At 33.0% G+C, this 15,473-nt stretch overlaps 1 long non-coding RNA gene across 1 annotated transcript; it reads left to right on the forward strand.

Moving 5' to 3' along the window:
• The first annotated feature begins 4,879 nt into the window (after window positions 1-4,879).
• LOC128558483 (uncharacterized) lies at window positions 4,880-10,149 on the forward strand. Its single transcript, XR_008371662.1, has 3 exons — window positions 4,880-5,339; window positions 5,634-5,742; window positions 7,546-10,149. It is a non-coding gene; the product is annotated as an uncharacterized LOC128558483 (long non-coding RNA).
• The last annotated feature ends 5,324 nt before the right edge of the window (window positions 10,150-15,473 follow it).

A 15,473-nucleotide genomic window follows, 5' to 3' on the forward strand; every position in this document is an offset into this window, starting at 1 on the left:
CAAAATAAACGTACCATTTATTTGATATCTCAATAGCAAGACATTCTATCAATAATACAAAAAGAATTTTTAAGATGATTTGTATGAAGCACAGTGCACAACCGAGTAAAATATTGAATTTAGCAGGTTCGGTTTAAATGAGACTGCCCACGAGAGGAAATTTTCAACAGGCTGCACGTGCACTAGCACCCAGTTTAGTAATAAGCGAACAAACCACTTCAACGCAAAGTTGGTAACGTTAAAGTTACTGAATTTACCTGTTTATATAAAGTGAAATGTAAACCGAAATATTTATTTTTGTCCTTGCATTCTAAAATAACTGCGCAATAATATCACGTTTCAACACATTGCGGATCGCTTTAACCCTATAACAGTTCAATAATTGTAAATGAAAAGACATTTAAAACCTAAACTTCCTGGTTAATAAAATATTATTCGTTATGTCTGGTAGATGCATCTATAGTTTAAAAATAAAGTGACGTGTGGCGGTGGATAACCTAATCGTGTTACTGTTTGCAGCTGTTGCCATGAAGAGTGGTAAATAATTTCTTTTTGTTGTAATCAAAATTCCGAATAACTTTAAGAAATATGTAAGCAGTACCTCACTTTTACATAATCCAAAAATAGTAAAATTTATGCTATTACTTCAATAAATGATGAAATATTAAATATTGAAATACTGATGGAAAAATAAGAACAAAAACGAGAAACATGTTTTAATACTTATGACAGCTGGTGTAATATGCTTTACGTTAGTCTTTGATACTAGAATTAATTGCATCGAAGTGTGCATAGATATATCTTTACACATTTCATTTCACCGTTTTTGTCCGATTGTACGTATGTAATCATGTTAAAACCTGCAAAAATGAACAAAAAATTGCAAAGCGATGATGGTTATTGCGATAATTATTATTATCGCTGATATCGCATATATTCATACATCAACAATGACATTTAATTTTATTCTCCAGGCTGTGTACGTGTCCAGAAAAAAAAATCAGCTTTCTTTTTATAGTTATTGTACCGGAAACGTGTTTAATGCGGACCCAGGATTCTTTTCCAGGGCGGGTCCAAATAGGGGCAGGTGCGGGATGGGGGTTCTCACCCTGGTAGGGGTACGGGGGTTCTCCCGGAAAAGTTATATTTCTCGGGGTCAACGGAGAGCAAATTTCGAGCGTTTTAGAGCAAAAAAAAAAAAGAATCTGAATCCCATCAAAAACTTCTAAAGGCTTGTAAAGTGTTATTAAAAGTATAATATAAATCATGTATTTCCATTATCGATGTGAATGTTTGTCGTATGATCTCAAACGTTACAAGTTCTAACGACGAGGAGGTCTCAACTTTTAAAACTTTTTTTATTTATTTATTTTATTTATCTTATTATTTATTTGTTTTTATTTCATTTATTTCTAACTTGTTTGTAAGGATCCAGTATGATTCACATAATTTATGCTCATTCACCTGCCCTAACCAAAAATTTCGACTGAGAAAGCCTCCTGTTGCCTGTCTTAATGAATCTTTCGACAATATCAATGTGTTTAATTAAAGTTTTTATCATTAACTTTGAAAATTATAGGTGTGTGTGTGTGTTGGTGTGTGTGTGTGTGTGTGTGAGGAGGGGGGGGTCTGTTCTATAGTTTAGAAAATCATTATTTATTTGCTCATTCAAATCAATATTTCCATAGCCATTAACTTTTTATCCGTAGGTAATAATGTTTTGGAGATTTGTAAATAACAGATACTTTACTTTATAAATTTACTAGCTTGTTTAACTACATATTTTTGGCTGTAAGGAATTCATTTATTTATTTGTTGGGTTGAACATCGCACCAACACAACCATAGGTCATACAGGGACTTTACAGCTTTGATGATGCAGGAAGACCCCAGATGCACCTCTATGCATTATTTCATCACAAGTGGGCACCGGGGTAGAACCACCGACATTCCGTAAGCCAACTGGATGGCTTTCTTACATGAAGAATTCAACGCCCAGAGTGAGGCTCGAACCCACATTGATGAGGCGCAGTTTATTTGAAGTCAGAGGTCTTACCCACTCGACCATGGAGGCCCCGGCTCTTAGAAAAGACCCGTTACTTGAGAATATTACTCCTACATAATGATAATTTTTGTTATTACCATTCGTTCATCTCTTAATTTAAAAATGAAGTTAGCGTCGTTTTGAGAACCGTAAACGATTTTTTACTATGGTTACAACTAACTTCTATTGGCCATATTAATAATAAAATATATTCTGGCTATGTTGAAAATAATGCTGGTTACTAGAAAATATGTCGTCTGTATAAAGCAAAAGCAACAGTTTAAGCGAGGTTTCATCATTCGTTGGGTCATTGAGATTTATACACTGGACATTTTGTATTCCTAAGTAACTCTGAAAATCATTAAAATGAAGAGAAAACAGACTGCAGCTTAGATTTTTACCCTGGTGAACCTCGATTTCGGATAGGGACAAATTGTGACTGTGTGCTGTTTTGTATCACACAATACTTTTTCTTTTGGTACATGTTGAAAATTACTTGAGAAAAAGCCATTTACTTTGGTCTGTAGTAGTAGACCGTATCGCCAATTCTTGTTCAAAGCATTGTGAAAAAATTATGAAACGTTTTTCTTTTTTTCTTCATAATTTCAATCAGCACATGCGCTGTAAATCAGTACATAAATATCCACATATTTTCCCTTATGAACATTTTCGCGTTCCTTCGCATTTATGCAAGAAGATCCGGTCAAGCAGAAGTTCAACATGCAATGCCTCCTTTGCGGTGCGTTATGCGGTGTTTGTTACCTACGTATAATGAGAATTGAAGATCCGCGGATAAGAATATGTATTTTTATTCTACCGTCATGTGAAATAAAGGGCAAAATCTAAAGGTTTAATAAATTTTGATTTAAAGGTCACAGAAACTTTGTTGTGTTTTTTTTTTCAAAACGACACCATCTTTATTATTGAAAAGAACTTCTAAAGACATATTTATGCAACGAATTTTATAAACGAGCTTTAATCAGGTGTATGAGACCATTACGCTATGCATTTGCAATAACCAAAAGATGTTTCATAATCATCTATTTTTTCTATTGATACCCAAGTCACACATACGGCATAGCACGTTTAACTACGGATGAATAAGTTACAACCAAGTTGGACTAAAGACGCGCTCAAATGGCTACTGATCACTTCAATTTTTGTGCATGTTCAAAAGTCGGAGAAACTTGCCAGCTTGGGATAAGTCTTGAATATGTTTTGACCAAGTGTTGATACGGATTGATACGGATTACTACATTGAGGTACGGCTCAGGTACAGATCGATACGGATTACTACGTAGCTATCCGCGCTGTATGTGTGACTGGGGTTTTAAACACATACATTAGTGGCGAATTAATCTTTAAACTATTGTTTAAGCAGTCACATACCTAGTTGGTGGGTTACGTTTAAAAATGATTTGTACATCTGGAGTAGGATAAATAGAACATGAGGTTTCTGTCTTTTATAAATTTGAATTAATTAGGTTTGTCTACGAAATAAATAAAAGTCTCGACTAAGAGTCTCGACTTATATATTTTCTTCCACTTGCCTAATAAATATAAATTTGTAAGACAGTAACTTAATATTCTCTGCATGTCATCTACCCTTTGAATCATAGATATGATAATTTAAATGAAAATTCTAAAACGAAAAATATAGTTATTGAACCTTCGCCGTTTCAAATGGAAAATAGCGATGTGTGACCTCTAAAATTGGGACACCCTCCAAGTTATTAGTGAACAGAATTTAAAACGATCCTAAGTAAAACCAAAGTACACATTTTTGGGGATAACGGACAGAATAACCCGGGACTAACCCCCACTCCCATTCAATCAGAGCAAGGCGGACATAATTCTCCCTTTTACTTTTTATCATTCCTTTTAAAAATGCATAATTAATTTTGATGACTCATGGTAAAATGTTTTAAGATACACACCACAAATAACGGACGGACAAGGGCGACTCCTAGTCCTCCAAAGAAAAATGGAAATATTTAGGGGTAGTGGAGGGACACAAATATGGCATACATTTCTTTTACAATGGTTTAACATTTGTTAGCAAAAACTTATCTTTTGATTGAAAAATGAAACTTATGTTGAGAGGTACCGCCGTGGACTTCTGGATACTTACTTTTCTTCAGACATTAAGAAATGTGTTTTTTAATTCAATGTTTTTATTGGGTTACCTTAATTTTATATTTCTTACTTTTCTGATTAATTTTTGTTTATGATAAACTGTGGTTACTATCCAACTTTATATAACAAAATTATTTTTACACGAGAAAACCAATTATTATTCGACCGAGTTGTATGTTATGAATAAACTATTCGAATAGTCACGTTCAATAGATCGTGTGTTTGAAACGAATAGGTTTTTATGGTTTGTTGTATAATTAAGTTATATTTGTTTATAAAACAAGAAAATCATTTATTGGTTTAAGTCAGAGAAACCACTCGTAACTGCCATAGTTACTTCTGGTTTCTCCTATGCTGAATTTTACATTTATATGAATACACATTTTTCCCAATAATATTCAAAATAATATACCGATATGTAAATAATAAATAATTCAAAACACTTAAGGATGATTAAGACTAAATATTAGATTCACTTTTAGGACCTTTATTGGCAAGTCATATAAAATGCGCTAAAGGGTACTGGGGTACAGATTGCAGAACTATATGTTCCGAAGGATGCTCGTACATCGGGTGTGACAAAGTTAAAGGCACATGCTTTGGATGCGACTCAGGATATCACGGAAAACATTGTGACATTCCATGTCCTGGTCGTTGTGTATGTGATCGTGTCAATGCGAAATATGAAATATGTTAGGAGATAGATGCCTTTACTGCGGCAAATCCAACGGAATATGTGAATCATGCGTAGTCGGTTTTGGGGAAGTGTGTATGAACAGAATTGCACTTCAAACTGTACAGGACACTGCGATAAAGAGAAAGGAACGTGTTTCTCTTGTATACCGGGTTTAATGGTTTCAACTGTGATACTACATGTGAAAATAATAACTGCGAAACTTGCAAACGCTATGGTGACAGTCCTTCCTGTACAAAGTGCCGAACAGGATACTGGGGCCAAAGCTGCGTTAGTGAGTGTAAGCCTGATCAATGCATTGAATGTCATATGGATGACGGACGCTATACTCTTTGTGATGACGGATTTTATGGAACGTCATGTCATTTAAGGTGCCACGAAGGGTGTAAATGCTGCAATAGCACTTCCGGTACTTGTTCTCAAGAACATTCCTGCTTTGGAACAAGTAGAATGTACAACACAGCAGGTATCCATTTTAGAATCGGCTGAATAAAACGTAGATCAAAACTACATAAAGTAATTATGTATCATTATAAACAATAAGAAACTTGATGTCTATGATACACGTGTGAAGAAGGTAAATAAAATTCTGTTAAAAATATGCTTCAACAGGTGAATGTAAAAATTGAAATTTCTTTTTTCATACGTGATGAATGACAAAGTTGAAACTTCTTCAATACAAGTTTAGTATTAGTATGTATTCGTTATTATTATAGGCCTCATGTTACTATTTACTGTGTTCTTTATTTTGATTGTCTAGTGGTACCTGCGCAAGCAAACAACACCTTGGTTGCTGTTGGAATTGCATTAAATGGCTGTTCTGTAGCAGTACTTTTCATAGCTATTGGCGCATCGTGCATTATGAGAAGGTAAGCAAAACTATCTTTACAGCTGCATCTACATATATCTTGAAAAATATAACCAAAATTGACAAGGAAGTGCTACATACTCAATGTTACCTTAGTCAAATACCAGTTGAAAACATCTAGGTTTTGATGGTTTATTTGACGTTTTTGTGTTGATTTGGTAATTACGTTTATTAGTTTAAGTTTGAGAACAAATATTGCTTGAAGCACTCACCGAATTTCAAAATGCTCCTTCAATATTTTGACAATCTTTTGCATAATACCAATAGTAAATGTATTAAATTTCTCACATTTTAAAAACAAAATATATTTTAAGAGCATGATAAAAAATGCAACAAATTTAAACCTACAAAGTTTCACTTTGAGAGGTATAAATATTCAGAATGAATGTGAATATGAATGTTTTTTTTATCTAACTAGTAAATGTTGTTTGAAAGGAAACAGAGGTGTTGACATTTGGTCCTTGGGGACATGGTTAAGCGGGTTTTGTGGTGGTGTTAATCTATGAAATCAAATCCCAACGCTCACAAAAATTGAAACGGGCAATTTGATGTCACCCCATAAAAATGCCGTTTCGGACAAAGAAGAAACAACAAAATTCCCACGAAATTAAATTAAAGTATTTCAGAGTATTGAGCATTAACTGATAAATATTTAAATACAAATCAAGATATAAACTTGTTTCCAAAATATGAACGTATACAATTTGCAGGTTTGTAAATTCTATGTAGAGATCTATTTATTATACTTTTCTGACTTAGTCTTTTGGATTGAGGTAATAAAATGATTCGATACCATAACATTATTGATCAAAGATGAACAAGGTACTAACGACAAATGTTTTAGATATGTGAATATATTGCCAAACTATCGTCTATGGGAGGGGGTGGGGGTGCGGGGTCGTTAGAAGTTAAGTTAACTTAAAGGACAGATTTTGCAGTGCTTTTCAAACGGCACTAATTACGCCTAATCGGTCAAAGAATTAGGATGTTTATTACCTTGAATTATTGGCATAGGGATACCCTGCAAACTTGTCCCTTTAACTGTGATGACAAAAATGGAATAGTTATGCATGTTTTTCAAGATGTCTAGCTTCTCTTCCATTCGAAGATAAAATCCGCTTTCTGAAAAGAATGGTTTATTACAGAAGACTACAGATTGGATGATATTATTGTGTAAAAGGGTATTGCATTACTGAAGTTATAGACAGTACACACGAGGTGTGAAATTCCTAGTGCTATATATTAAATGTCTCAACATTGCCTTTGCTAATATTTTAATACGCGCTCTAAATAGCTACCAGAGACATTAATTATTTACAGCAAAATCTAGGTCTGTTATGTATTATAGCTCTAAAATAATCAATTTCTAATCCATCTAAATTTAAAAATGAAAATACGGCATTTCAATAAATCCTGATTTATCTATAGACGACTGCAGACAGTGTCGTGTTTATTTGTAAATACCTATTGAAGTATCGATGTCATAGAAAATATAACTGCCTAGTTTAACGCGGTGAAAACACACCAGAAAGTCGTTCTATTGCGTTGTTTTGCTGCAGTCAAGTTTTGTAAAACATGCGATATCAAACTAAAACTGCCTAGTTTAACATGGTGAGCACCAGAAAGTCGTTCTATTGCGTTGTTATGCTGCAGTCAAGTATTGTAAAACATGCGATATCAAATTATAACTGCCTAGTGTAACATAGTGAACACCAGAAAGTTGTTCTATTGCGTTGCTTTGCTGCAGACAAGTTTTGTAAAACGTGCGATATCAACCATACAACAGTTTCTTCTTGTTTCACAGCCGAAGCAAACAGAAGGCTGGTGCAGCTACATCAGAAAAAAACAACATTGTTAAACAGAGTGTTTCGTATACAGGTACGGCTTATTACTCTGCTGCTCTTTCCTGAAGAAAGGATACATTGCATCATAGTTTTGATACATTTTATGATTGACACTGACCAGTCCTAATTTACAATGTTTCAGCGATTTAATAAAAGATTCAATGTCTCTACATTGATCAAAATATCTTTTTAAGCCAAGTGTTTTTATTATTATATTATTATGCTTTCTCGTTGTATAAATTCTTATACGTTTATAAAAATGATAATTTGAATATCAATTTTGTTCTTAACTTTTATTAGTGGATCGTAAGGGAAACGCCAAAGTTGAGGTACCGTCGTTTCAAGCTACAGAAAACAATCGCACATATGAGATTCTGGAAACAAACAAACCGTTTGATAAAGAGAACTATGCTGATGTTCTCCATAAAGATGTGTTGTACGAAAATACATCTATCTGATAAGAAACCATTACCTTTCGTCATTTTCAGAAAATAAAAATAAATATGTTTTGAAAATGATCATGAAAATAAGTATCATAAAAAACAACATTGGTTTCAAATTGAAAGGCTTTGTTCACATTCGTGTTTAGTAACTGTGCGTACATAATTCAATGTATAATAATTCGAGCATCTTGTTTGGTTTTTGTTTCCACCCATTTCTTTTGCACATGCATCTTGGAATATGATTTTTATATTGGGCGACAAAACAATTTTGACCAAGAGTATTGACAGATCCAAAAAATATTTACATTCAAAACACTTGTTGATGAAACGATAAAGTTCGATTACATCTATACGATTTTATTGATTAAACTGTCCTAAGAGACGGTCGATTGAACGCAATATTTTATTGATGGCACGCCGTCATATGAGATAAATCCATTTTAGGGGACGTTTAATAACTTCAAAATCAATTAAAAACGCTTTTCATGACAATGAAATTAAAATCAAAATATATTTTAATTTTCTGTTGGTATGAATACAATATGTGTATTAAAAGTATGTCCATAGAAAACGAAGATCAACAGAAACCCATTTAAGATCAGACATCTTGTATTCAAATTCCTGCAAACGTCGTTCTCTTGTATAAATATTGTAAATATGTTTCTAATGAATAAATATATTTCCTTCCTCAATTTTTAATATACAACCAAATTTCGTATAATCTTATCTACCTTTAGCACCATTTACTTTGCCTAATTTTTATGAATAATTGTATATGAATCTTTTTCGTGCGTGAATAAATGGGAAACTTCCTCTCCAACCCCACCCCCGCACCACCCCCACTTTCTACCTCTTACATGTACCACTCCCCCTCTATCTATACTTTGCATAAAATTTAAATGTACGTGCTGGATTTTTGAAGCAACCCGTCTGTAATATTCTTTCTTTACAGCTTCTTTTTGTTGTGGGTCTACTTTGCAATTGCGTGGCTCTGATGCTTTGGTTTTTTGTGCTTTGTGCTTCTTAGAAATCTACCCTTACCTATTATCTTTTGCTATATTTCCGTTTGTATTGTTTTGATAAAAAATTACCGACAAGATCACTCCTGGTTGATCCATCTTTTTCTCTAACAAAGTATTTTATTGACTGCTCCTTAAATATAAGATAGTGCCATTAATATTTACTTCAAAGTGAAGTAATAGTTACTTTTTATAGTTTCTAATATTTTAGAATTTTTCATTGAAACAATGATTTAGGTATTTTATGTAATTTCCATTAACTAACCCAAAGGGTATCTCATTTTGCATAAAAACAACATAATCACTTTAAACCTAGAAATGGTTTTGCGTTTTTCAAGTCCGTGAGTATCTGCAAAATTTTATAGTCGCAAAACAACAATCTACCATAAAAACGCGAACGTTTGTAATTTTCATCGGTAGTCAAAGTAGTTAATATCAAAGAAAGTAGGAGCAAATGTATTCTCAAAATTATAATCAAATGCACAGTTTCCACTTTAATCATTCTTTCATATACAAAACTCACTATGCATTGATTTGTGATTACCGACGGTAAAATATGAAACGTAAATTTCGCTCACAAATGTGTTAAGGATAGGTGATTGCTTATTTGTCCTATTTATTTCCAGTGTTATTTACCGGCGACTATTTGTTACGTGCGTAGGATATTGGGGTTCCGATGTATGTCCGCGAATCTTTGAAGCCACTAAATCTCCCGTTGACTTAGAAACGCGAAATATAGAGTTCGCGAACGTTTCTAGCTTTACAATTTATAAATGTATCTGTACATATTAGAAATTTACAACAATTATAATGCTTCGATACTTTATGGGCGAAAAAAAATCAATGTACATCTAGTGAAGCTGTTATATATTAAATTGACTATATTACATTTGGTTGGTTAAAAACTGCGATAGCAGAATTCAAACGAAAAGGTTTTAGTTATGCAAATTTGATTTTTTATTTCATTTTCAATTTTAAATGCATCGAAAAAATATCAGAAAAATTGCAAAACTCTTTTGTCAGGGAAAACCGAACACAGGTTGAAATAGCTTAGTTTAATATTAACAATTATTTACATATTTTTTAAAAACGAACTCTTACTTTTGAACTTTCTTTTCACTGTAGAAAATGTACATATATACTCATATAAATAAAATGTGAACACAGAGATTCACCGACTTGTTCCGTTTTACTCCTTACTGTTTTTGTTAGAGTTATTGAAAATATTCAAACTCTTGAGACCTAGTTTACGTATGAAATTCTTTATACAAGGGAAAATAAACAACAGTTAAAGTAATTATTTTTTAGCTCAGTTTCAAAATTGGCCAACTGCGTTGTCATCTTTTGAAAATGGGTTCCAATTCTCTGTATTGTAACATTGCCGTCAGAATAATTTTCAATAATTTCTCTCTTCTTTTATTATTTTATTATCATATAAATAGCAAGTTAACAGTGACTGTACACCTAAAGAAAGGGCACACACGAAGATGAAAAATGGTGTATAGTCTCAGACGCCAGATAACTCATTGACGTAATCAAGTAATGCTTGTGTGAAACTTACTCAAACATACCAATGAATAATCTTACTTATGAATTGATTAAGAAACCTATCTAGTATTTCAATAAGTACAGCTAGTTCTATTTATATGTAGACAGAACTGTAGCTTGTTTGAAAAAACAAATACTCATCAAAACAGTTTTAGAGCCAGCAAATATATAGAAGAACCAAGGTGGATAAATAACAAAAGCAGTGTTAGAATATGAATTTTTATTGATTATTTACAAATATGCTCATTTGTGTTAGTACGCGCACCATTTCCAATTAAAAAAAACGGTATTAATATCATTTTAACAATGAAATATATATATGTACCTAGCTTATGACTGCATGTTGGAAATGAAGATTCTTTTTATCATTTCTGTTAAAATGTTTCGTCCACAGATGACTTCTTAGCCCCGATAGAGATGTGTACTACCTGTTACAGCCGTCATACCGATATATCTTGTTTTGATATTCTTAATTTTGTTTAGGTTTTGTCAGTGAATTCATCAAGTAAGTTCTCAAAATCAAGATTACTGGTCTATAAGATCTCCTGTGCCACAAGCCAGGGCTTTATTACTGATGAAATAACTTTATATATCTAATTTCGCGTGCAACAAAAAATCTGGAAATCAAAAAATGCCGATGTAAGGATGCTACAGAACATACTTGGTACACATCAATTCAAAAGTTCTTCAGAAGGAGTTGTTTAAAGTTTTTTTTATAGTTTTAGTTTGGTCCTTAAAAGGGTCAACCGAAACCAAGCAAATAAACTTGAGTAAGGTCCATGTTATAGAACAAGTTTTATAAAGGTCCATCTAGCACTTTATGAGAGGAAATCGTTTATATGCTTTTTAGTCTTAGCTCTGGAAACCCTTAAAGAAGGTCAAGCGAAACAATTTCATAACATATGAGAAAAGGCAATGCAGTGTTACTATACATAAAGTTTGCTTCATGGGAATAGGCTTAAAGATTTTTTTCTTTTTCTAAACTCTTGTGACCCCTGAAAAAGGCCAATTGGAACACCTTTTACCAGCCTGAGAGATATTACAGGCAGAGTTTGGGGATGATTCATATAAAGAAGTTGTTTAAATGTTTTCAACTTTTAGCTCTGACTGTCGCTTAAAACAACTAAACGAAACCATTTGAACAAAGTGGTAACTCCATACAAAGAGGCCGCAGACCAAGAGCGGTGAAAAACCATAAACTTGATCATGAGAAGAAGTAGTTTAAAGGGATTGTTCTATTTTTAGCTTGATTTGCCACAAGTCAGGTTTGGTGTAAATGTAATTCAAAGAAAATGTATTAATGAGTAAAATTGCTAACGCAGAAGAACAGAACATGTTAAAAATATTGATGCAGAATGATAGACGATGGACAACGGGCGACAATCGCAGGACGGCTGATGTTGGGCCTTCCATCTATTCTCAATTGTCTCCCTAAACAAAGTTCAGGTGAGCTTAAATGGGCTAAAAATTGCAACAAAACATCATGCAAGAGTTTACTCACTCGTTTATGTAAGCACGTTTGAGGGGAAGAACATCTTTTTGGAGTTTCTGTCCACAACCTGATGTTTAGTTGAACGCAACACTTTCACCAAATTTTATAAGTCAAACAGAACCATAAATTAAATTTAATGAAGGGTGATCTAGTTTTAATATATAAGTAGGTTTGGTGATAAGAGATTTTTGTGAGATTCAGCTAAATCCGTGCAATGGTTACTGAGATATGGCCTTGAAGGCAAAACGTTAACCAAGATGTGACATCGTCGCCAGGGTATATGGATTAGCTCTGACTATTCTTCGCAGAGTCATGCTAAAAATCTCTTAATTGAAAGTTTTGTACCTGGTTGTCATCAGGTAGTTCTGCACATTTTGGTCAAGATTTCTTTTATAATGAATGTTATTAAGGAGGTAGGTTACCTTGTTACAAGGGTAAATTCAAATTAGTTGAACCGCAGCATTTTTTTTAATTTCATCTAATATGAAGTTTTAACTACTACAATCTCAATTTCTTTTGTCTCTGTCCCTTCAAGTTCAGTTTTTATCAAGGTTTGAAGAACATGACCCTCCAAAGGTATTTCATATTGAAAGAAGAAGGAAAATACGGATATTTAACACTTTTCAGTGTATTTTAGTTTCAATGATATCCGTAGAAGTCTGCATAATTGATGATTTTACTATAATGCACGTTAGCTTTCTAATATCAGCTTAAAATGTATATGTCGCGGGGCTCGTGTTTCCATGGTAACGCATTTTCTCTCATCTTTAAACAACTATGAATAAAAATACGGGTTTTCGACGGCTTCAGTGCCATTCTGTTAGTGACCGGCATGGAATATTTAGGTAATATTATCAGCAAAATAACAAGCACTTTACATGGTACCCTATTTTTCTTAAAGTTTAAAGTAACCATGGCAACAGAGGCGTTTAAAATAGCTTATATCTTGCTTTTTGACGTAATTTCATATAAAAAGATATTGAATAAGATTATCTTTCTAATTAATGTATCTTTAAAACATATTATTTCTAACGTAAGTTATATTTTCGTGTTATTTGCATTTATTCAAACAAATTTCACAGCTTAGAATACTTACAGCAGTACCACTCGTCTGGTATTTTTTATGGAAAAATCGTTCAGCATGCTGCTATTATTCTCATGGATATTGTTGAAATGAAAATAAAAAGCCGAAGCTGTGTTTCTTAAATAGACCAGTGTCAACGCTTTTGAATTTTACATTTAGATACATAGGTCACGGGCTTCGTTTCCATGGTAACATAAATTTAATTCAAGAAACCAGTTTTCTACTGGAATTTGAACAATTTTAGATCTAAATTCTAGTATATAAGTAACAAATTATCAACGGAACCTGAAAAACAGGTATTACAAATCAAACTGCTAGATTTTTTATTTGAAAATGGCCGTAATAAGTAACCTTTCACCCAACTATATTCCAAATAACATTGGCTATCTTCGTCCATTTTCTTACATTCCGCATAACATTTCAATATAACTACATAAAAGAAGCAAAATATTGAGTATCATTTAGAGCAATAGACCCATAAGAAATATTCAAGCAAATAATGGTTATTTGAAAATAGTTAAAATAAAGAAAATGCATAGAATTACGTACTTTCAAGATAAAAACTATTAATTTTGCGCGGTAACTGACACGTAACGTCATGACGTCAATGACGTCATTTTAAGACAACATTGTTTTGAAGCGTTTCTGCGGCAATTTATTCATTATTTCTGCATTATTAAGCCATAAAGCATCAGATCGAAGACAGGTTCATGATTTATTTTCAGAAAAATGAATATACAAACACATTTAGTTTGTCGTAAACGTCGTCGTAAATCGTCACGTTAGCTTCCAGTTGGACATGCGCATATACAAATATGAAGGTAACCTACCTCCTTAAACCCCAACTTTACAATGTACATGTACTTCGGCAAATAGAAAAGAGAGGACCGTATGCTTGATATTTTGCTAGACCCGATTTGAAAAGATTTTTATCTGTTTAATCTTTACTAGATAGAAAGTAGCGGGTTTTCTTCTAGTTTACCTGGTATGTTCAAACAGTCCTCTGCTAATGACGACATTTACCACGGTGCTGTGAAGGAGAGCCTTTAATACCTGCATTTAAATGCTGTAAAGCTATTCAAACTGTAATGCATCAGGCAGAAGTAACTCTGCCTATAGTAGTAAGCACTTGAGCACCAATCTAAAGTATGTGTCATTAAAAGTACGAATAATAAAGATACCATCCGTAATCGAAAAGAATAAGCGTATTTTGATAGTTTGTTTTTTCGTTAACATTTACGTTTGCATCAGTGTCCGACGAAAGGTTTGTTTGACGGAACGATGATTACTAATTTAGTCCTGTCCTAATTCTTAATTATATTGATTGGCCATGGAATATGGGAGTCGAGTATTTCCTTTTATATCATTTATACTTATGAGATTTCCCAAGGCCATAATCACATTCCGCCTACGACATTTTATATATTATTTTCCCAATAAACTAATCTCTGACTGTCCATATTGCAAACGATCACTCAAGACGGAAGATTGTTAACATTTCGAAATGTAAAATAAAAACCAATATGTTAACTAACTTGTTATGCATTTAGTCTAGTATTTTATGTGGGGAATAACTTTTATGATAACATTCCAATTATAACAGTGAAACCGTGAAATTTAAGATCGGCTTTATGTTAACATTACTCTATTATATAAGGAGTTTTAGAACAAATATATATACTTCAAAATTGGCCAATCGCAATGAGCAACATATTATTTTCATAGTTATGAGTTATTTAAAGAGTGGGAATGGCAATTTCAAATGACCAGAACTCAGGTCAATATATCATTACCTCCCGCCATTCTTATCATGATCTCTCTTTTTAGAGAGAAAATATTTAATATTTAAACTGTTTTGTATTTTTTTACTTAGTTCACTGTTTCAAATGCTGTTTAATGGTTATGGAGGCCGAAATGCGTACACATTCTCCCCTCCCCTATTTTCGCCAAAAATGTCCTCTCTAACTGTTTTAATATTACAACCAAAACTCTCAAAACATTAGTAAACTGAACTAAAACATTAGTAAACTGTACTTAAACACAAGACAGTGCATCGTGTATTTATACAAATACTGACGAAACAATTTTGCGATTTGCTATCTTAAAGCAAAATAGTCTACCAATAAATCTAAAAATTTATAAGACGATGTTGGAAGCATAGTGTGCAACCGAGCAAACTTTTAGCAGACTCCGATAACTGAGGCTATTCATGAGAGAAAATGGGTAACATATGTTCCACGTCCTCTAACTTAAGCTTAAGCGAGCGACACTTCAAACTAACGTTTATAACGTTAAAAGTACT

The sequence above is a fragment of the Mercenaria mercenaria genome, chromosome 7 (assembly GCF_021730395.1).
Source record: "Mercenaria mercenaria strain notata chromosome 7, MADL_Memer_1, whole genome shotgun sequence".
Classification (NCBI taxonomy): domain Eukaryota; kingdom Metazoa; phylum Mollusca; class Bivalvia; order Venerida; family Veneridae; genus Mercenaria; species Mercenaria mercenaria.